This window comes from Stenella coeruleoalba (assembly GCF_951394435.1).
Source record: "Stenella coeruleoalba genome assembly, chromosome: 11".
Lineage (NCBI taxonomy): Eukaryota > Metazoa > Chordata > Mammalia > Artiodactyla > Delphinidae > Stenella > Stenella coeruleoalba.
In genome coordinates this window covers 30,757,529-30,781,087 of record NC_137157.1, presented here as the reverse complement: position 1 = coordinate 30,781,087, position 23,559 = coordinate 30,757,529, and the positions used below count along the sequence as shown (strand labels likewise).

At 41.4% G+C, this 23,559-nt stretch overlaps 1 protein-coding gene across 8 annotated transcripts in view; it reads left to right on the top strand.

Annotated features, from left to right (window-relative positions):
* Positions 1 to 23,559, top strand: part of LOC307194242 (uncharacterized protein) — a 101,426-nt gene that overhangs the window by 37,662 nt on the left and 40,205 nt on the right. The window contains exons 5-6 of one of the 8 annotated variants that reach the window (XR_013830543.1): positions 2,804 to 3,442; positions 3,948 to 4,852. The exons of 6 other annotated variants lie outside the window; for them this stretch is intronic. The gene's annotated coding sequence lies outside the window, so the exon portion shown is untranslated. Of the gene's footprint in view, positions 1 to 2,803; positions 3,443 to 3,947; positions 4,853 to 15,779; positions 16,330 to 23,559 lie in introns of those variants that run through there. One more of the 8 variants, XR_013830542.1, reaches the window with a different exon arrangement.

Here is a 23,559-nt window from a genome sequence, read left to right as displayed (position 1 = left end):
GGAGAGGCAGGTGAGGCGAGTGAGGCACTCACTTTGGGCTCAGGATTTAAAGGGACACCAGAAACTTAGTAATCAAGATAAAGAGTATTATCGAGATGGAGTTCCGTATGACTCATTTTTCCTTTTGTTTCGGGCTTCAGTGTGGCTCAGCATGGCACCATTGCTCATCATGTCTTTAACTTTAACGTTAATATTTTGTTCATTGTGGATTCTTTGCATTAATTTTGATTGTTTAAAATATCATATTAAAATACTCTTTATCTTGATTACGGAGTTTTTTCGGTGCTCCCCTCTAAAATTTTGCACCTTAAGCAAGGGCCTCACTCTGAGGTCCAGGGGAATCTAATGGAGGCTGCATGGGGATGGGACGAAAGAGGATCCTTTGTGCGTGAGTTCCAGCAGAGGTGCCAGGTTTTCAGATTCTGCTTCCAAGAGGCCTAGAGGTTCAAAAGAGCCCCATCAGGGGAGAAGTAGAACCTTTTCGGCCAGAGCAGCTCTGCCTTGATCTATTTCGTTTGCTAACATTTTGGATAAGTGTTTGTTGGATTGCTGGTTTGGTAGAAAGGGATTCTTAGGTCTAGAAAGTGTTTGAAAAGTTCCTACAGCAATGAGAAAAGAATAGATTCACACACATAAGACCCATCACATGCAACGTGGGGCTTGAGTTAGGGGTTGAGGGACAGATTAAATAGATGAAGCAGGCAAATCATCAGGGTCCAAAGAGGCCAGAGGCCGATTGACCCACCAGAGATGTAATGGGTTTCAAAGCTCAGCTGTTTGCTTTCCTCCCTAGCTCCCCGCTGGAGAGACCTGTTAGCAAACTCATTTGGCAGACACGTCTGGTTATTTTACTGGACCAAATGGCTTGCATCCCTTTCCTTGTCCACCAGAGAAAGGGTCAAAAAGATAATTTAAAATTTTTGACTATCACAATAGAAAGTGTGCTTTTCTTAGACAAATGCTCAATAGATCGTGAGGGGGAAGGGCAGAGCCAGAGAAAGAAAGCATCTCAGAAGTGTTGCCTTAAAACTGAATTGAGCATAATCTAGTCAGACCTTTTGGGGGGCTGCCACATTGCAGAACTCCCAGGGGGTGACTTTTCATTGTAGTCAGTGTCAATGGCACACACTGTTGACTGTACAGGGCAGCAATAGTTTACGAGAGTCGTCAAAATATCACGAGTCCACATTTGGCCATCCTAATTCAAACTATCAGGCTTTCTGAGTTTTAATAAGCTAGATTCTGAAATTCTGGAAATTTTCTCCATCGAGAGTGTGCACTTTTTATTCTCTTGAATCCCTGAAATTATTAGGGAAGAAGGAGGTGTGTGTGCACAGTGAGAAGTGATGAAGGTGACAGGAATCTGGGAAGCCGCTGAAAGTAAAGTCGGCTAAGAAAGATTTCAAGATCAGAGGCACACTTATTATGTTGGTTGGCTTATATACAAGACAAATCCGATAAGAGCAAGTTTCAGGGGAGAAGATGCAGAAATGGACCATCATAAACTCCCAGCAGTGTATAACTTGGTATTTCTGAAAGGCTATGTAGGGGTATGTGTTCAAAGTCTAAATTATGCGCATGTCAAAAATTTTAAAGCAGGTGTTAAAACTATGTACAGAGTGACCCCACCAAAAATACATATGAATCCATGAAAAAGACTGTGAGTTTAATTGCGTGTAGACAATGGTTCTCTGGAGAGCGTGATTATGGGTGATTTTTTTTTTCAGCTTTACTAAGATATAATTGACTGACATAACATTGTGTAAGTTTAAGGTGTACAGTGTGTTGATTCGATAATTATATATTACAGAATGATTACCATCATAACTTTAGCTAACACCTCCATCTCATTATATAATTACCATTTCTTTTTTGGGGTGAGAACATTTAAGATCTACTGTCTTCGCAACTTTCAAGTATATAGTACAGCGTTATCAGCTATAATCACCATGCTGTACATGAGATCCTAAGAACTGATCACTGGAAATTTGCACTTTAACCAACCTCTCTCCATATCTACCACCCCCAGCCCCTGGTAACTACCATTCTACTCTTTTTTTCATCATCTTTTTTAGTTTCTACTTTTAAGTGAGATCATACAGTATTTGTTTTTCTTTGGCTTATTTCGCTTAGATTAATGTCCTCAAGTTTCATCCACGTTATCGTAAATGGCAGGATTGCTTTCTTTCTCATGGCTGAATAAAATGTCCTTTTTATATATGGGTGATTTTTTTCTAACTCTCTCCTTTTACTTTTCTAATTTTTTTGAAAGATTTATTCACTCAACAGACATGTGTTGAGCACCTGTCACTTGTTGGGGGGTTTCCAGGTGCAGGACATCTCATGGTGCTTCGATTCTAATGGGGGAATCTAGGCACAAAGGAAATAAATAAAGTATGTAGTGATGTGGAGAAAAATGAAGTGGAGAAGCATATCAGGAGTAATGGGGTGGGAGGACTGTGATTTTTAAATAAGCGTCAAGAAAGGCTCAGAGAAAGGTGATATTTAGGCAAAAACGGAGAGGAGGTGAGGCAGTAAGCCTTTCAGGTGTCTACACAGAAAAGCTTTCCATGCAGAACAACATTTGCAAAGGCCCTGAAGCGGAGGACGGAGCAAGCAAGAGGAGGGAAGGTAACAGGATCTGAGTTTAGAAAGGCAATGAGACGGATTATATGAGACTCTAAGGTCTTTACAAGAGCTTTGCTTATACCCTGAGTGAGATGGAAAGCCGTTGTCTGATTTTGAGCAGAAATGTTATATGACCTGGCACGTTCTTCAATGGTACCCCTCTGTGTGTTTCTAGGGGAGCAAGGTGGAAGCAAGAAGATCAGTCATGAGGCTATTTCAACAGTCCAGGCAAGATGTTCCGGTGGTTCAGACCAGAATGGTGGTGACAAATGGTGTGGTACTAGATATATTCTGAAAGTGTGACCAACAAGATTTGCTGAAGGTTTGGATGGATAGTGTGAGGGACCAAGAGAGATCAAGGAAGATTCCAAGGTTTATGGCCCTAGTTAGAGCTGCTGTTGACTGAGATAGGGACATCTGTAGAAGGAGCAGTTGGGAAGGGGGAAGGCCAGGGTTTCAGTCTTGGATGTATTATATTTGCAACGTCAAGGAGCGGTTGGATCTGGAGTTGGGGGTGGAGCGCAGGTGAGAGAAGGAGCCTAGGCTGGAGAGTTACATCTGGGAGTTTGTTAACTCCCAGAGACTGAATGAGATCACCAAAAGACTGCCTGTAAACAGAAAAGAAGTGTCCACACTCTGGAACCCTCTAGAGTTAAGTGCATGGAGATGAGGAGGAGCCAGAAAGGGATGCTGAGAAGGATCCAGTGAAGGAGAAGGACAACCAGGAGCTCATGGTGCTCTGCAGGCTCATGAAAAAAAACTCATTCAAGGAAGAGGGATTCATGATCAGTGTCAACTGCTGCGGATTGGTTAGGTAAGATGAGACGAAAAGTTCTCCATTGGCTACAGCAACTTGGAGGTCATGGGTGACCTGGACAAGAATAGTTTTGGTGGAGTGTGCACATGAAGGCCTTATTGAAGTGGGTTAAAGAAAGAATGGGAGGAATTGGAACCAGTGAATGAAGACAACTCTTTGAGGAGTTTGTTGCAAAGGGGAGAAGAGAAATAGAGCTACAGTTAGAAGTGGAAATGGGGCCAAGAGAAGGGTTCTGTTTATTTCAGAGATGGGAAAAATAAGAGTTGTTTTATGCTGTTGAGAATGATCCACAGGAAAGAGAGGAAGCATTGATGGTGATGGAAAGAGAAAAGAGACTTGCTGGAACAGTGTCCATGGATAGGCAGGGGGGCTGGCATCCAGTGCCCAAAGGGAAGAGGAGGGAAGGCAGAGCTCATGGCAACAGAGGCTGGAAGATGGTAGAAGTGGTGCTGGGGATAGTGGAAATGATCTTCTGGTGACATCTATTTTCTCCCTGAAATAGGAAGCAAGTGTTAAGAAGATGAACACATATTACTTAAGGACAAGGAAATAAGGAAAGAAAGAAAACTTAACTATGCATGAACTTTCACTTGGCAACATCACTTCCAAGAATTTTCTTAAGGAAATAATTAAAAAACTTTGCCAGGATGTTCTCTGGCAGGATTATTTGTAAGAGCAAGAAGTTAGAAACAATCTAAGAGCCTCGCAGTAGCAGATCTGTTTTAGTTAACCAGCTTATTAAGCAGTGCTGACTTTCAAACATAGGCATTGATATTGAAAGCTATTGACTATACATTGAGAAGAAAAACAAAGTTCCCATGTTTGTAAAACTTATATGTTTATTTGTAGATATCTATCTATATGTATCTACATGTGTGAAATTGGTAATCCATGCCAAATTGGATCATGGATTGCCGACACTTTTTGTCGACTATATTTTCTTATTTTTCCATAATAAGCAGAATGAGAAACTTGTCATGAGAAAGCAACAACACAAGAACTTGCTCAATGTATCTGTGCTGTGTGGCACCTTTTGATTTTTTGGTGACTCTCAGGAGGTCCTGGGCCTCTTTGCCTTGGGTCCCTCCACATCATTCAGGACCCTCTTGCTTGATCTGACTCAAATGTCGCCTGTATAATCCTGCTGTATGTCAGCAAGTCTCCTTCAGACCACGTCTGTAAGATGCTGGTTGATATCCACAGCAACAGAGAGGGAGGTGTCCAAAGCTATGAGTCACACCTGCCTGCTTGCTAATATGTGTACATATGTCCAGCCATTTTGCCCAAGACTTGCTTGAATTGTGACACACTAGCTGGCTTGGATCAAGTAATGCCCACTAGCCTGTTACAAGAAACTGCTGAAATTTCTCAGGAAGAGCCTCATGATCATCCGTTGGCCAGATTGGTTTAAGCCATTTGTTACAAATAAAAATAATCATATTACTTGATATGTATAAGGGACATTGTCTCAGTAGTATATGAGGTGGGTATAGAAGCCTATTTAGAGAATAATACTTTCATTGATCTGTTGTACGTAATCTAAGTTTTAAAAATTGTGCTGCCTGTACCTTGAAGACAACCCTTAGCCATCCCTCTTTTAACCAGATTGCTGCTCCAAGCCCCTGCTATCTAGGGATTCTGGTGCAGCCCCGACCCCCAGGGGACTCTGGATGTCCTTTAGAAGTCCATCTGCCTTGTTTCCGCAATGCGCCACTTACATTTGAAACAGCTGCTCCACAATTGGAATTTCCAGCCCCAAATTGGCATTTCTCTGAACCGTTTGCAACTTATGCACTATTAATGTTTGGATTACACTGGATAACTTTGGAGGTTAAAATTGATTCATGCAAATAGATGACTGAGTAAGCAATAGAAACATGACCTAGAATAATCTCATGGTTTGCTATTGCATAAACATGTTTTATAATCTGTTTAACAGCAAACTTGATACTTCCTGAACGTGCCAACCATAACACACACTTTTCTGTTAGACAAGAGAAAGAGAAAAACCAGGTTTTTCTTCTCATTCATAATCAAGGAAATGATTAAACTAAGAAAATCTGGTTGTCCTTAGTAAATATACTTTCTTGTGCTTTTCCTTTCATTCTGTATTCTTCTCTTTTCTTCTTGTGCAGGACTGGAACAAAGGCAACACTCATAGTTGCAATGGTAGCATTTGACCTCAGGTTTATTATTTTAAATACACCTGCCTGAAAATGACCAGAAATCAAAATAAGCATCGCCAATAATGGGATGGATTGACACTATATGTCCTTGGTGTGAGACACTAAGAGAAACACAGCCTCACTTCCATGCTATTCCTGGCAAAATGCAAATAGTACTGATCATAAGGAAACATAATAGAAACCCAAATTGAGGGAGATTCTACAAAACAACTGGTGTGAGATCTTCAAAAATATAGAGGTCATAAAAGACAAGGACAGATTGAAGAATTATTTCAGATTGAAGAAGATGAAAGAGACATCCAAAGTGAAGGTGACACATTATCCTGGACTGCAACCAGAAATAGAAGAAAAAAAATTGGGATGCAGTATGTATTAGAAAAAAAAGTGGGATGCAGTATGTATTAGAATAATAAGTGAAATGTGAATGGTGTGAATGGATTACATGGTAGTACTGTATAACTGTCAACTTCCTGCCCTTGATGGCTGAATTGTGGTTATTATGTGGGAGAATGCCCTTGTCTTTTAGGAAGTTCACATTGACACTTCCAGTGAAACTGGGGCATCACGTCTGCAACTTTCAATTATTTCAGGAAAATAGCTAGCTAGCTAGCTAGACAGATAGATAAAGATAGATACATAGATAGATAATAATAAAGCGAAAGTATCAAAATGTTAGGAATTAAGGACTTTGGGTAAAAGGTATATGGCAGTTCTTTTTATTATTCTTTCAACTTTTCTGTGTCTAAAATTATTTCAAAATAAAAAGTAAAAAAAAAAGAGAAAGAGAAAGAAACATTAAAGAGTATCTTAAAGCAAGAGACATTAGGTTACTTACCATTTCTCTTAAAGTGAGAAGGTTCGGGCCTCCCTGGTGGCGCAGTGGTTGAGAGTTTGTCTGCCGATGCAGGGGACACAGGTTTGTGCCCTGGTCCGGGAAGATCCCACATGCCGCGGAGCGGCTGGGCCCGTGAGCCATGGCCGCTGAGCCTGCGCGTCTGGAGCCTGTGCTCCGCAACGGGAGAGGCCACAACAGAGAGAGGCCCAAAGGTTCAATATTGCCATAAAACAAATATCTGTACCCATATCTGTTCTTATATAAGATATAGATAGACATCTATCTATCTATTTATATCTATCTTACATATGTACATGTATATAATTTTTCTGGGACCCTGCAGGCCTGCTGAATTAGAATATGGGTAGGAGGTGGGGGGTTGGTCCTAGAAAGCCCAGAGGTGACGATGGTACACAGCCAGCATGGCACGTCACCCTCTAAGCAAGTCCCCTCAGTTCCGGGAGCTCTTGGGTGGGTCTGGGAAGGAAGCAGCAGTTCTGCTTCTTGTCCTGGCTTCTCTCTCTTACATTCCAAGTCCAGTACCTACTGTCTTCTCTCTTTTGCTACTTCCTAGAGTGTAAATACCTGACAATGACTCAGCAAAGCTTCCCAAACTGTGTTTCTCGAAATGCTAATGTGTTCTCAGAAAACAAATGAAAACAGAAACAAATAATCCATTTGGTTCTGAGTTGAATCTGCTTAATATAATAGTTCCTTCCTGGACATTTATAAAATGCATTTGTTTATAAATGGCTTACAAGTGGCTGCATTTTGTGTAATTCAATATTTTGCAAACGTTTTTGGCTACGGAACACCTCCCCCCCCCACTTAACACCTATCACATAGCAGCCAGTGACACTTGTGTTTCTCCAGGTGCTTAGTCTCTAAGGCTGTGTGGATGCTGATGGGAAAGGCGTGATGCTGGTTTAGGATGCTGATGGGAAAGGCGCTGATGGGAAAGGGTGCTGATGGGAAAGGCGTGATGCTGATTTAGGATGCTGATGGGAAAGGCGCTGATGGGAAAGGATGCTGATGGGAAAGGCGTGAAGGTAGGATGCTGATGGGAAAGGCGTGAAGGTAGCCAGCCTCAGGCACGGCTCACTCAGGGCCTGGCTCAGGCCATTTGTTGTTATCCTCACACATCTGCCTTCTTGCCTGTGTCAGCTTATGTGCAGAGTGACTTCCCTCAAGAGATTTCAAGATGCTGTAAGCAGCAATTGGGTCTAATACTTCTGCCTTCGCAGACAGGCAAAGAACGTATTGTGCCCATCCTTCTCAGATGACCCTTGAACCAATCACCAGATCCAGGGAAATGGGATTGGCCTGTTCGCATGGACCAGCCAGGGCTCATCCATCCATCCATGCTGGCTACGCGATGGTGAGGGGGTGGGATGGATGTTGGGGCCCGGGGTACCAGAACGTCCTCCACAATGTGGAATTTAAGTGAGCAGAGAACTGGGGTCTTGCAGTTGGCTCAGGTAAAACTCTCCCCACCCAAGTGTCCCCAGACAAACACCAGCTCCTCAGGCAGTTCTGTACCCGGTTAGCCTGTCCTGGAGTGAGGAAGGGGCCCCCTGAGAGTAGAGGGCAGGGGCGAGGCTGACCCAGTGGCTGAGGAAAGGATAAGCATGCCAGTGAATTGAGTTGCCTTTTCCAGGTTTTTCTTCTCTTCTTTTATTTACACGCTTTCCCGTGAATGGATTTTTCTTTTTCTTTAGCCCCACCTGGCAAGCCCTGGTCTCTAGGAGCCCGGCTCCCTTCAGGACACTTCTGAAAAGAATACTGAACACAGTTTGCTTGCCAGTTCCCCCACTGGAGGCTGAATTCCAAAGGTTATTTTCTTTAAACCTTAATCTCAACCTTTTGCCTCATAATTTTGAAGTAAAATCCATCTCGAGACAGGTCCTCACAAAGTGCTAAGAACTGAACAACGTGTCATTATTACACTTGCAGTAACTCCCAAACAGCATCAGTGAATTCAAATATCTGTACCTTTGCGTGGGTCAGCCAGGCCGCGGCCAAGGAGACTCCCACGCTAGGTTAACGCTGAAGCTTTAGTTTGATCTAATGCAAAGAATGAACAGAAATCAACACAGGTCGCATTTTCCCTCCTTTCCTGTGAAATAGTTCATGTTAATGCCACAAGTACAGTGATTTCAGAGGACTACAGCTGGCTTTGAAGATGGGCCATCACTCATTCATCGCCCAGGTAGATGAGAGATGGCCTCAGCTGCTTACTGTAGGAAGCCTCAGAAAGTGCCCAGGCCTGTCCCAGAGCAGGTGTCCAATTAGATGTTCTCTCTCCTTGCTTCCATTCCTTCCCTGCTTCTTTTCCTTCCCCCAAACAACTGCCCCAGAGGAAAAGACCCCCAAAATTACTGAACATTAAGGTAACAAGTTACTCCTACAGCTACTCTCCAGTTGCCATTCCTGAAATTATCTGTCCCTTGTTTTTAGGTTACTGCCTGATTCATTTGATAAATTACTATGTGATGAGGTGTGTTATCACACACACACACTTTTTTTTTTTTTTTTGCAGTACGCGGGCCTCTCACTGTTGTGGCCTTTCCCGTTGCGGAGCACAGGCTCCAGACGCGCAGGCTCAGCGGCCATGGCTCACGGGCCCAGCCGCTCCGCGGCATGTGGGATCTTCCCGGACCGGGGGACGAACCCGTGTCCCCTGCATCGGCAGGCGGACTCTCAACCACTGCGCCACCAGGGAAGCCCCATACACACTTTTTTATTGAAGTATAGTTAAGTTACAGTGCTGTGTTAGTTCCTGGTTTAGAGCAAAGTGATTCAGTTATGCATCTATATGCATATAGCTTTTCACGTTCTTTTCCATTATGGTTTATTACAAGATATTGAATATAGTTCCCCTGTAGTTTATTTTATATATAGTAGTTTGTATCTGATAATCCCAAACTCCTAATTTATCCCTCTCCCCCGCTTTTCCCCTTTGGTAACCATAAGTCTGTTCTCTATGTCTGTGAGTCTGTTTCTGTTTTTTAAATAAGTTGATTTGATTCTTATTTTAGATTCCACATATAAGTGACATCATATGATATTTGTCTTTGACTTACTTCGCTTAGTATGATAATCTCTGCGTCCATCCATGTTGCTGCAAATGGCATTATTTCTTTCTTTTTTATGGCTGAGTAATATTCCATTCAGACACATTTTTAATGTGAGAACTTCAATGCCTCAATTCAAAACAGTGACAAGAGCTGAGAAACTTAAGCCTTCTCCTCACCATCAAGCACTTGCTACTCTTTTAAACCAACCCTAGTGACGAATTGGGTTTAAATGTTTTTAGGGTCCCTTTGGGATACAAATAACCCCCTAAAGCCTACTGCTTGTCAAATATCTGCCTCAGAGAAGATTCAGAGCCTAACTATTGTAAGTTTCTTGAGGCTCAAAACTCCTCAAGGCCATCATAGACATGTGAATCTCCTCCAGTCCCAGAATGACTTCTACATTGACCAGTTTAGCAGATGTAACCCCAGGATCATAGAGTCTCAGGGTTGGAGCTGGTCTTGAATGTTCCATCATCTATTCTAAGCTACAATTTCCTTGCCAAGTGGTAAGCTAACCTCCCATAAGCTAGCCTCTGCCTGGCAGGGTCATCGAGATTCTTGCCTTCTTTATTTTCACGTATATCCTTCTAAAAATTCTTGCATTACCTGAAACAAATCAAATGGATGTCTAATCCTTAAACCCATAAGAATTTACCTAGGCGTTCTCACGTTTTCCAAGTCTTCTCCAGGCTAACCATCTGCAAACACTTAAACCCTCCTTCTGAAATGGCTTCCAGTTGCTGCAGCTTCTCCGCCCTCCCCCATCCTCTCTCTAAAGTTCTTGGTCCCACCTCCTCAGCCCCAATAACAAGCATCACAAACGAAGCACATCAAATGGCAGCCCATCCTAAGCGTGTGCTCTGTATCTCCGGCAGAAGCAGAAGGCTTTTATGAAATCAAATCAATATACATTTTTTTGAATGATTGTAGTAAAGATTTCCCTACCTAATCAGTCCCATGGCTCCCAAGGATTGTTAGAACCAAACTTGTGAAAAATGAACGAAAATGGACGATCATCTGTACGCTCTTGAGGGGAACATGATGAGGAATCTTCTGTTGATCTCCTGACCCCTCCTCTCCATTGGGTAAGATAATCAAAAGTATTGGCTCTTAGTTCAGGTTACTTAGCTAGTATTTGGAAAATAAGTATCTGAAAGAAAATGTAAATGTTCTTATGTATATTCATTTTTTGGCTGCAAGTAATAGAAAACCTAATAATTTCATAAACCTTAGGATACCATTGAATGCAGGTACCTGAAACTGGGTGCATGAAAAGGTCTATGCTTTTGCTTTTGTTTTCCACTCAAGGTTAGAATCTGTAATTCTGCCTCCAGAATTCTGCTTGGCATTTTCACATAACTGTGCTCAAGACTGAAAGTTCTGAAATGTGGAGCCACCGGCAGACTTCCCCTCCTGTCTCATTAGTCAGGGTGGAGACACCAGGCCAATCTGAGCTACAGGGAAGCAAGGAAGTGCGTTTCTGGCAAAGGGAGGTGGGATGGTCACTACCAGGCAAAGCGTCAGCTTCAGTGCGTTTAGAATGTGTAAAAATAGAGTTTTATTTTATTATAAAAGTTAATGCATAATGATTGAGAAAGTGAGAAAAAAAATTCCCCAATGCCACTACCCAAAGTCTTTTCTCAATGTACTATTTTAACACTGTTCTAATCATATTGTACAGTGTGAGTTTTTTTTTTCACTTAACATTGTTTTAAATCTCTATAGTTTTTGAAATATAGTTATTTTGAAATAAAATAGAAACCAAAGGAGGCAGCGTAGAACAGTGGAAAGAGGGCTGGCTCTGGTGTGAAGAGACCATGAGTGTGGCCCGGGTCCAGGCACTAATCCATCAGTGTATTTCCATTTCCTCAAAATAGAGAAATGCGTTTCCTTAGTTCTACCATTTCTGAGTCTTCACGATCATGAGAACTGTATCTTTGAGACACATAAACCATGCTGTTCAGATACTGATTCAACCCAGCAGGTCAGGACCACAAGGACAAACAGACAAGTGAACTGGAGGTTACCACCATGAGAAAGTGATGCATGACATGTAATAATATAAAATATAATATGTAATATGCACTATATCACATTACCAGTTCTTCCTATTTTTCAATGGAAGCCAGAAATCTGGATTTTCATGTGAAATTGGTCGCTTCTTAAACATGGGCACCTAGTTTGAAAAACAAAATACTCTAGAGGCCAAACAAAACATGTCTGTTGATTGCCTGTCGGCAACTCTGGCTAAACCAGCAGCCAACTTGATCAACACTAGTTGATACTAACTAGTTAGTGTTGATGGTAATACTAACTAGTTTAACACTAGTTAAAAAGATGTACAGATGGGGGGTAAGAAGAGCTGCTTATAAGACATTTTGGCTACACAGCAACTGGATTATTACAATCCGTCTAAAACTTCAAATGCTTATATTAATGGTGAATCAACATATTCTAGGATTTTATCATCTCTAGTTTTTTACATTGACAATATAACTACTTCCCATTGCTGATTCTGAAACACCCTTGGGTATGAACTGAGCTTTGATGTGCTCTCTTGTGTGCTACATTGGAAACAACTAAGTCAGGACCCTGCTAGGATGACTCCTTTCATATGTGTTTTTCATGATCATGATTTTTATGGTTCAAAATCAAGTCCTGTGTCTTTTGCCTCAATCATTCAGTTTAAGGACAAAATGAAAAAGGAAATGATGTAAGTCTTAGGTGTTCCCTTGAGTTAAGAACTGCCACCTCAAGCAGTTTGCTCTCTTCTCACCCTGAATGTTGCACCTTTAATCTCTCCTTTTCAGAGAGAGAATGATCAACGTCACCAGTCACTGCAGGCCTTTGCACCCAGCAACTCTGACTATCACTCTCTTAAGAGCAGTGCAGAAAGAGGATCTAACAACTTTGAACTTTTTACGTGATTTTTTACCTTCGACATAGTTGTTAATTAGAGTTCTAAAAAAGCAACAGCTCGCTACAAGAACATCAGGTTTTTAAATGATTCATCTTCTCACAGACCTTGATATTCAATCCAGGTGCAGGAATAAACAGTATAGCCCTTGGGTTCTATCCTCGGGGCTTGGAAATGCTTCAGTGAAATTCTATAGCGAAAGGCCCCTGTGCTTCCCCTGACTTTCTCTTTGTTCTACTAACTTTTTATCTCTGAAAAGCAAAGGGATTTCCTTTGGGGATTAAGCAGAGGAAACAACCTAAGGTAGCGATAGTGTTTCATTAGAATTATGAGATGCAAAATTATCCTGAAGTCAACTCAACAAGAAGTTCTTTGCCCCAGTCTTGGAAGGGTCCCCCTGTATATCCAGCAGAGAGCATCACAAGCCCTTGCCCCACTGAGGCTTCTCATCCTCTGTTCTGGCGCCACGAATATCTTGGACAAATGGTGGGTTTTGAGTGAGGTGGAGAGGTGTCTCATCTGAATGTGATACATGACAATTTTTTTTCCTTTTTCTTTTTAAAACTTCTTACATGTATTGTTTTGCTAACATGAAATCATTCTGAAATAAATATTTAAAAACGAATAGGTGCCATTCTCATCCTGCCACGTCCTGGTTTTGAGTCACTGAAAGCAACAGGTAGAAGAACAAGACAGATGATTAATTTTCTTAATGATAGATCTTAGAAGCTTCTGTTCAAAGAATGAGATGCAAGTGGAGAGTTTCCTGTTCACAGAAGACCAATGTGCTACTCTACAAACCGTTCCTAGTCACACTTCTTCCAAACTGGGAGTCTGCAGAAGGATTAGCATATGACGGTAAAAGAAAAGGATTTGTGTCAAAGCAGCTACACTAATGCCAGCCTGACATATCCATCTTCTGTCAACACAAAGCTGGATAAAAAGTACATACTTAGCTGCTATTCGAGAGTCACTAAAAATTCTTGAAATAAACAGCAACATAAATCACTTTTCTATTAGATTTCTCAAATATTCACATTCTGATTTATGGCTGACATTTACTTTAAAAATGTTCGATGGTAACCTGAATGGCCAAATTTTTTTTTTTTTTTTTTTCCATACATGGGCCTCTCATTGTTGTGGCCTCTCCCGTTGCGGAGCACAGGCTCTGGACGCGCAGGCTCAGCGGCCATGGCTCATGGGCCCAGCTGCTCCGCGGCATGTGGGATCTTCCCGGACCGGGGTACGAACCCACGTCCCCTGCATAGGCAGGAGGACTCTCAACCACTGCGCCACCAGGGAGGCCCTGAATGGCCAAATTTTAAGTTAACTGTGTTTTTATTAATTACTTTAGAAGTAAAACAAGCTTTTTTTTTATCCTTTTGGTTAATGATTAAAATTTTTGAAGAGCCAGCTATTTTTCACATTTCCTTATATAACTTTGTTGTATTTTCCTTTCACTTATTACGACTGCTCTTTACATTCTTAGGGATATCCTTGGTTCATACTTTTATTGTTTTGGCTGTATACCATCTAATTTGACATATTGCATTTCTATTTGTATTTAAAAATACTCTTCATGACATTTTGGGGTTTCTTCTCTGGTCCAAATATTATTTAGTGGAGTTTAAGTTTTCCTTTTCATATTTTCTGTGTGATTATTTTATTTTGTTATGTCTAATTTTAAGATTTACTCTCAATATATGGAATGTAGAGTTGTGACTTTATTATGTAGTGCAGAACATGGTCAATTTTTGTCTAAAATACACTTGGGCAAAAAAGCAAACTTGCTTATATTTCCACGTAGTTTTTTGCACAGATGTTAAATCTGCCTTATTAATTTTGTATCACTTTGTGTCATGTGGATGAACTAAATTCTACTTCTGAACTGTTGATATTTCTAATTACATTCTGTATTTTATTTCTGTCAATTATTTCTATTCATGTATTTTGTAAATTTAGAAGTTTAAGATGACTGAGTTACTTCTCCTACTGCTTTTGTTGTGAAATCTACCTTATTATGAGAAGAATCTCAAATCAGAGTCTTTATTTTTAATAGAAACATGCTTGAGATTTGACCCAAAAGAAAATGCAACTGATGGACTTTGCAAACAAAAAAGTTGTTATACACACCCTCTCCACCCCCATTAACCTCTGCCTCTTGGCAAGCCATTGACCTATTTTCCTAGTAAGCCCAGGCTACCATTGTGTTATCAGGCTGAGTCACAGTTAGAGCTTATGGAGGACAACCTGGAAATTACACCGTGTTCCTAGATTCAATGTACGTTCATAAATCCTCTGGTTCATGAGGTCTAAGATCTTGTGACTTGCTAAGGCAGAATGTTGTATCAGCCATCAAGGAAAATGAAGCATATAGTGTATTGATATAATTCCACTTAAATATCTACTATAGACCCATCTATTTTTATCATTAAAATTGCTCATGAGTTGAGCATAATTATTTGTCAGTAACCTCCAAATATTTGGATTTTTTTTCTCAACAGCCAAATATTTCTACCCACAAACAGACGGTTTATCTTCCAATCCTCTTGTATGTTCAGGCCAGTCAAGATGGCTGTTTTCTTGTTCTTTGTACATCCCCTCTTCCATCAGTCCTGCCTCACCTACATCCCACGCACGTGAATGTCCTTTCCCCTGCCCCAGCTAGTGCTTGCCCTAATCCTTAGGCCAGCACAGCTCCACTTGCTAGTTTATTAAAGGGAAATATCTACCCTCATGATGGTCATTAACCAGAGGGTCTGTGAGGGATGTGGCTCAGCTGCCGGTTCCCCTGGTAACTGATAAGCCAATCCGATGATAATTCCCCCTGTAAATGGTAGCCTCTTCCCCTCGGTAACGAAGATTGCCGCCATGTCCTGCCTGCCTGCGGCCACACAGAGTGGGAATGTTGCTCCAGGACCTTTTGCTTTCGTGAGTAAGATCCCCTGTCCAATAACCCATGGATGTCTCTGTGGCTGTCTCTGGGCTCTTTCTTTAGTCTCCGGGCTGGGCAAGTACAGGGCTTGCAGGCTTTGGCCACAGGAGGCCGGGGAAACTCCCATGAGCACCACGATGTCAGGAAATAAGGGCGGGGAATGGGAAGTTGTGAAGGTACCTCCACTGGTATCTGAGGCCTGAAAGTTGAGGGGGTAACCTCGGGCTGTCTGTCCACTAGCATGTGAGGCCCTGTGGCAGCTGACTACCGTGAGAGCTGTCTTTCTTTTCCATTATATTGACATACACTGTTAACCTCAGTCTCTTTCCAGTTGAGTGAGGTGGAGGGGAGTCTCAGCTGTGTCTAGTTGGGGCTGAGCGTGAGACTGGATAGGACCACAGGCCCCTCCACTGGGCCTGCGCAGGTGTCCGCCGGAACCTTGTGAACGTGGGCGGGCCTAGAGCCTAGTTACGCCTGCGCAGGAGGACCATACCCGCACGTTTTCCCAATCACCTGCCCCGCCCTGCCTACGCTGCCCACGCTTTAGCCCGCCCCGCAGCGTCACCCTAATCCGTCAGTCTCCAGCCCGGGCTTTCTCGGAGGCAGACTTGAGGCCTGTCCTCCCGGCTCCTCGCCTGACTGCCTAGTGAAGAAACCCTCTCCTCGCTTCCACCGTCTGCATTTGGGCTTGCCGTGCGTCCGGCAAAACGAACTTGGTTTGGTGACCAATTCGGAAGCCAGCGGGAGGGAGTCCAGAGGAACCTTTGCCCGAGGGTCGTGGCCCCCGGGGGCACTGAGAGCCTGTGTGTGAGCACCAGTGGCGTCGGGTCCCTTGGTTCCAGCACCAGCCCCGGATTCCTCCAGGCGCCGCCGACCACCTGAGCTTGGTTTGGTTTTGCGTGGTGAAGCAGTTTGGGTATGAAGCCGCCTTTGGGTGAGTAACCTGGTTATGGAAACGCACCTGGCTCTAAATTGTTCCGCAGTTCTGAGCAGGTTGTGGTTGGAGGCCCCGCTGGCGGGGTTTTGGAAACAATAGGAAAGGTCTCAGCTGCTGAGGTCCTCCGTGCCTGCGGGAGAGGCCGGTCTCTGCTTTTTGGTCTTGTTTGTACTGGTCTCACGTGTCCAGGACCCTCTATATCTGATTGGCTTGTTAAGGATTGGATATCGGAGACTGAGCTTCTTGGTGACCACAGCAAGGACCCTTAGATTTCTTTACTGCAACCGTCTGGAAGCAGAGCCCCTTCAGAATGGGAGATGTTAATTCAACAACTTGCAATTCCCTCTAGGCTGCATTCTCCAAAATTGGGTACTTTGAGTTATGAATCCAGGTTGGAGACGCTGTTTTAATTCTTGTTGTAAAATGACAGGTTTTGGAATGAGCTAGATGCATTCATGAATGGTAACGTGTTCTGTTGGGTTCAAATTTCCCACTCCAGAATTCAGTTAGGTGACACCACCCACGTGTGTCACAGAGACGCATGCAGTGGAAGAATAATTTATCTGAGTATGAGATGGAGACATCCTGGATTCTTATAGGCACGTTTAGAACAGATGAACATCATTACTAAGAAGTCTTCTCTTCGACCATGGTTGCCTTCCCCTATAGATCCCCTACCAGGGTCCTGACCCAGAATGCAGAGAGGCCGGGTCCCCCTGTGTGTTCCCTTCACCATAAACCATAAACCATGAACATGCACATTCGTTTTGTCTTGGTGTCCCTGACAACACGACCCTTTACTCTCCAGGGGTTGGCCTGGTAAACATACCAAAGCATCCAGCACGTGGGTGGTCTTGCTTTTCGCATTCTGGCTGACTGTGTATTTTACCAGGAAATCATGTGTTGAGTGAATAATGATGAGGTCAAGTTTGCCTGCCTCTGTGAGAGTGAAAAGATAGAACATGTATCACTTGAGTGGGTTTATTCCACTTTGGCTTTCCCGTTTAACATGTTCTCAGCATCTGTGCATTTCAGTCTCATCTCTCTCTCCCCCTTTTTCCTCCCTCCTCATCTCACTCCCAAAAGTCTTAGAATCAGTTATGAAAGCTACACAGTAGAGACGGTTTCTGTTCAGGCGCTTCTTTAAGCATCAAGAGCCTTATGTGTATATGTTTCCATTATAGTATATGATGGTATTTTCAGTATTTTCTGCATTTTAAAAAATTTGTAACAGAATTGCAAGCAGCGTAGGGACCACTTAGGATACTGCTTAAGTAAATGTGAGTACACGGTGTGCACCTCTTCACAAAGCATTCTTCTGGACAGTGTAGGTTATCATTGCTTTTCGTTCTTTTTTTAAATTTTTATTTTATTTCTTTTTTGAAGTATAGTATATGCAATACTCTAAATCCTTTGTTGTAATTTCAATAGTCTTCACAGCATCTTCAACAGGACTGAATTCCATCTCAAGAAATCATTTTTAAAAATTTATTTTTTAATTGACGTGTAGTTGATTTACAGTGTTGTGTTAATTTCTGCCGTACAGCAAAGTGCTTCAGTTATACATATATATTCTTTTTCATATTCTTTTCCATTATACTTTATTAGAAAATATTGCATTTTGTTCTCATCACAATCCAGACAATACACTTAATGTATGTAAGATTCCGCAATATTGACAGATCCTTCTCTTGAGAGTCATGGTAGTCTTTGTGTCATTCTCTCCTCTCTGACCTTTTCGGAGGATACAGGTAAACAACAGAACATCACAATTGCGTTTTCACCTGCTTGTGAAACCCATCCCTTGCCTTCTTACTACCCCAAACTTCAAAATGTTCATTCCGCTTGCTTCCTTCTAGTTTCCTTTGCTTTGGCGGGGCGGGGGTGGTGGTGGTGGTGGAATCTTAGACTGTTTTCTTCAACATACGCTTTTAGCTTTTTATGTGTGCAGTTGCCCCCTGTAAGAAAGAGGAGATGAATGTCTGTCAGATGATGATCCAGCATTCCTTGCTCACTCTCACTGTCCTGAGCTGACTGATAATCACCAGGAGATACTTTGCATCATCCTCACCCAGGCACTCAATCTGTCCTGCTTAGTGCATTTTCCAGAGATCTTGTCTTACGATCCTAACTCCACACACGTGGAGTTTGCCCCAAGGCATCTCCATCTACAGTAAATTTATCATCTCAACTAATAATGATTCAGATAATGTCTGTGGGTCCATGAACACAGACTACTCTACATTTATGTATAACTTCTTAAATCAGAGATTTCTAGTTTTCCAGATGTAGATCTTATAAATATTTATGGCTAAATATTTAACTTGATTTGGTGATAATGTAATTTTTTTCTATTTGAAATTCACATTGTTCATTGCCGGCATCTAGGTAAGCTGTTTATTTTTGGCATATTGATTTTACATCCTGCAACCTGACTATTGTCATTTATTATAGAGCTATTTTATCAACTTTTTGGGATTTTTTTACATAAACAATTATGTCACCTGCACATAAAGACAGTTTTATTTTTCTTTTCAAATTCTAAACATTTCACCTCCTTTGTTTTATTGTTCTAGGTAGGTTTCTAGCATGTTGTTGAATAGGACGTCCTTGTCTTGTTCCTGATCTTAGGCTAAAATCATGCACTTTCTCAGGATTAAATATGATGTTATATTTAGCCTTTTTATAGATATTTACTATCAAGCTGAAAATTTCTCCCTCTATTAATAGTTTACTGTGATATTTTTCATGAATTTTTACTTTTTTCCAGGTGCTATTTTCTTTTTTTTTTTTCTCTTTTTTTTTTTTTTTTGCGGTACGTGGGTCTCTCACTGTTGTGGCCTCTCCCGTTGCGGAGCACAGGCTCCGGACGCACAGGCTCAGCGGCCATGGCTCACGGGCCCAGCCGCTCCGCGGCATGTGGGATCTTCCCGGACCGGGGCACGAACCCGTGTCCCCTGCATCGGCAGGCGGACTCTCAACCACTGCGCCACCAGGGAAGCCCCAGGTGCTATTTTCTGCATCAGTGCTAGGATTATATAATTTTCTTCTGCAGCCTGCTGAGTGATGGGTTACTTTGAATTTCACCACTCTTACATACCTGTAATACATCCCCTCTGTGCATGATGTCTGAATCTATCTATCTATACAGATGTATACATACACCCATATATAATTTTTGTAAGTATTAGGCTGAGGGTATTTGCATATACAGTTATAAGAAATATTGATCTGTAGGGTTTTTTCTTATAATTTCTTTATCTAATTTTTGTATTAGAGTAAACCCAGACATATAGAATGAGTTAGGAAGTGATTCCTCTGCTTCTCTTTTATGGAAAAGCTTACAGATCTTTGGCATTTTTATTCATTAAATTGTTAGTAGAATTTGCCAGTGAACCTATGGAGGCATGCTGCTTTCTTTTATTCTGAAAATTTATTAATGATTAATTTGATTTCTTTACTAGTGATAGGCCCATTCAGATTTTATATTTCATCTTGTAAAAGTTTTGGTAGTTTGTGTCTTTCATGAAATCGGTCCAGTTCATCTAAGTTACCAAATCTGTGAGCATAGAAGTGTTTGTAGTATTTCTTAACACAGATTGTATTATTATTAACATTGTCCTTATCATGACTCTTGGTTTTGCCTTCCAGCGTGCTTTGTAATTTTGTTGTTGTTGTTGAAAGCCCCATATTTTGTATCAGGTAATAGGAAGTAAAATCAACAAGACCTTTGTGTGAGAGTTTATGACAATCTGGCTGGTAGTTGTGCTATAATTAATATTTGTGGGTTTCAAATTCCACTCAGGTCTCTTGACTGTGAGCTTCCTTAATTACTCCTCCTCAAAGAGAAACTGCATCTTGAAATTCTTTCTGTGGGATCTACAGTTTTTATATCCGACTCTATTGGTGTGATGCTGAGGTATGGGGAAGGGAATGCATTTTATAATATTATAACCAAATCAGTATTCATGTGGCTTTGTGTCTTTGGACTGAGACTTTCACAAGTGTTTCTCCAGTCAAATATGAAGTGTGGAATATGAAGATGGCTTTCCTTCAGCTGGGTTAAGACTGGCAAAATACTTTTTTCCTGGAGTGTAAGCTTTTATCATGGAAAATGCAGTGGCCATATTTCATGATAGTTTCTCTTCCTCACTCTCGACACAGCCACAGTGAGAAGTTTCTCGGTTTTCACTGTGAAAACCTGGTACGGCACCTGGAGACACCGCCTATGAAGATGTGTGGACACCTGACTTTAGTTACCAGGATGTTTTCCTTCTCAGAGTCCACACTCCACCTCCAAGAATTTGACGAAATTACCATTTAATCTGAGCTACCCCGTGATGGCTCCAGAAGCTTGTGCTTCAGCTTGGCAAGTCTCATCTCTGACTCTGTACACATCTGTCCCTCCAGAATTGGATGAATCTGTTGGCCCTTAGACCTCAGTTCTCTAATGCGGCCAAGAAAAGCTGATCTTTTTCATTTTGTTCATTTTCTTCTTCTAGGGACCTGAGTGATGACTTATAAACTTTACATGTGCAGCCGATATGAAAAGTCCTAGTAGTTTGTTTGATGTGTCTTCCAAAATAAATGTACTTCCCTCAGATTTAACAATGTTAAAATATAGCTTCCCTCTAACATACTTGGGAATTACACCTCTAAAACAGTGTGCATTTATCATGGTATCCATCCAGGAGATCCAGATTTAAATTCAGTAACATTTTAACAACAAGGACCTATGCTGGTCCTCACTATGCCGGTAGCATTTGTTGAATGGCGCCACCCAACACCACACTCACACGATACTCCTGATTTTTCTGCCCTCAAATATTATGACTGTCCTTTCAAATCATTATCTTGAACTATCCTTTCAGTAACTTTCTCAGACTACATAACACATGGGAGGGAGGTCTGTACATAATGTAGCCAGTTTGCTCTAGAATTTCCACATGCGTTTAAGGGTGGTCCAAATTAATAGTTAAAATAGATGGGGCTACTTGAGGTGAAATATAAGAACAAATGTCTGAGGAGAAAAGACAGTACATTTGGCAAGTGTTATAATAGTATGAGGCAGGTACTCCTTAATGACATAAACAATGTGTTGAACTATTTGACAGGCCGTAGTGCCATTTATAGATGTAGAGATGATGAAGACGGTCTTGAGAGACAAGGAAAAGATGTTCAAAACAAAACAGTGTTACAAGCCGACATTCTAAGTGCAAGGTTGCTAGGCAATGGGGTACACATGTGTGCTAGGTCAGCTGCTTTAACTTCCACAAATTGCTAGAGCAGGAAATTTAAATCATTTAATGGTATTTCTGGAAAGTTGAAAATTCCCACTTGTGGAGTTTTAAAGAGACTGGCAAAGAGTGAAGCCTTTTATTATTTGTACAGTTCAGAGAAAACTGGTTTTACCCAAGGGGGCAGCATGAACAGATGAGCTCTAACACTGCTGTCTCATCTCCAAGTGCAGGATGGAAGGTGGAAATAGGAAGTGCTATCATCAAAATCCAGGGGAAATCTGGGAGCAATGCAGACCAGAGATGTTCTCAAAGGTCTTGAAGTCAGAGGTTGTAGACGTGAAGGAGAAAGCACACAGCCCCATCATCAGAACAAATCTGAAAAGTAATTCTGGCAATTTGGACACTAAAAAACCTCAGGCCATACAGGATCTCCTAGTGAATGGCATTAAGACTCATAAGGGAGCTGTGCATTGAATCAATTCTTGCACAAAAAGAATGTGGAAAGAGCAGAGAAACCCACCAATACCTTGGGAGTTCAAAGAAAAGTTTCCTCTACTCTGTCTACAGGTCCAGTTTTGCAGAGGGTTGTTCCAAAAGTCAGATAATATCTTTTCCTGGCATATTTGTATACCTTTGTGTTTATTAAATAGTTTCTTGCCCAGTAATTTACCTCCAGGAAATCATTTTATTTACCCTTGACCAAGAATTGAGCCTAAAGAAAACTCACCCTCGGGGAGAGACAGCGATGGTTGTTTGATGAAAAATTTCCCAGTCAGATGAATATAATTCCCCAAAGTACCCACACAGTGGCCTCTGCTTTGATGATGCATCATAGTTTGAAATCTTTTTTTTGAAGGGGGAGTAATTTAATTAATTAATTTTATATTGAGATATAGTTGACTTAGAATGTTGTTTCTGGTGTACAGCAGAGTGATTCAGTTATACATATATATCTCTATATACATATTCTTTTTCAGATTCTTTTCCCTTATAGGTTATTACAAGATACTGAGTATAGTTCCCTGTGCTATACAGTAGGACCTTGTTGTATGTCTATTTTGTATGTAGTAGTGTGTATCAGTTAATCCCAAACTCCTAATTTATCCCTCTCCCACCCCTTTTCCCTCTGGTAACTGTAATTTTGTGTTTTATGTCTGTGAGTCTCTCTCTGTTTTAAAAATAATTCACTTGTATTGTTTTTTAGATTCCACATATCAGTAATATCATATATGTCTTTGACTTACTTCACTTAGTATGATAATCTCTAGGTCCATCCATGTTGCTGCAAATAGCATTATTTCATTCTTTTTCATGGCTGAGTAGTATTCCATCACACACACACACACACACACACACACACACACACACACACACACATCTTCTTTGTCCATTCAGATGTCAATGAACATTTAGGTTGCTTCCATGTCTTGGCTTGAATTCTGACCTTTCTGAAAGTTTTAGCTGAATAAGTTTAGCCTTATTTTCACTCTATAACTGGAGTCTCACTTTTACTCCATAAAAAACCAACAATGATTATTTAATCTGATTGCCTTCTTTTTATCTATTTCTCTTTGCTTTCTAGTTTAGATGACTTTAACATACTGTGCTATATTTTACCCCTGTGGTCTTGTGTTGTTAAATACATGAAATAAAAAATAAAGTCCAGAGCAGCCCATCCCCCCTCACCTCCATCATTTGTGCAAAGTGGAGATACACTCTCATTGTTCCCAAATACAGACTCCATCTACCGTTCTCTTTTTGGGTCCTGTTGAGCAGGTTTCTTCCTGGTACCATGCCTTACAGGCACCCTCATCTAGAATAAACGTGTTACCTTGAGACTTATTTAATAAGGCTTGATTATATCCTAGAGATCTTACTGGTCTTCTTTTTTCAAACTTGAATGGATTCATGAAAACCCCTACTGTAAATCTCTCAGTTGTCAGTTTTTCCCCCAAGTTCTTTTTTTTCTCCTTCTGATATATTACAT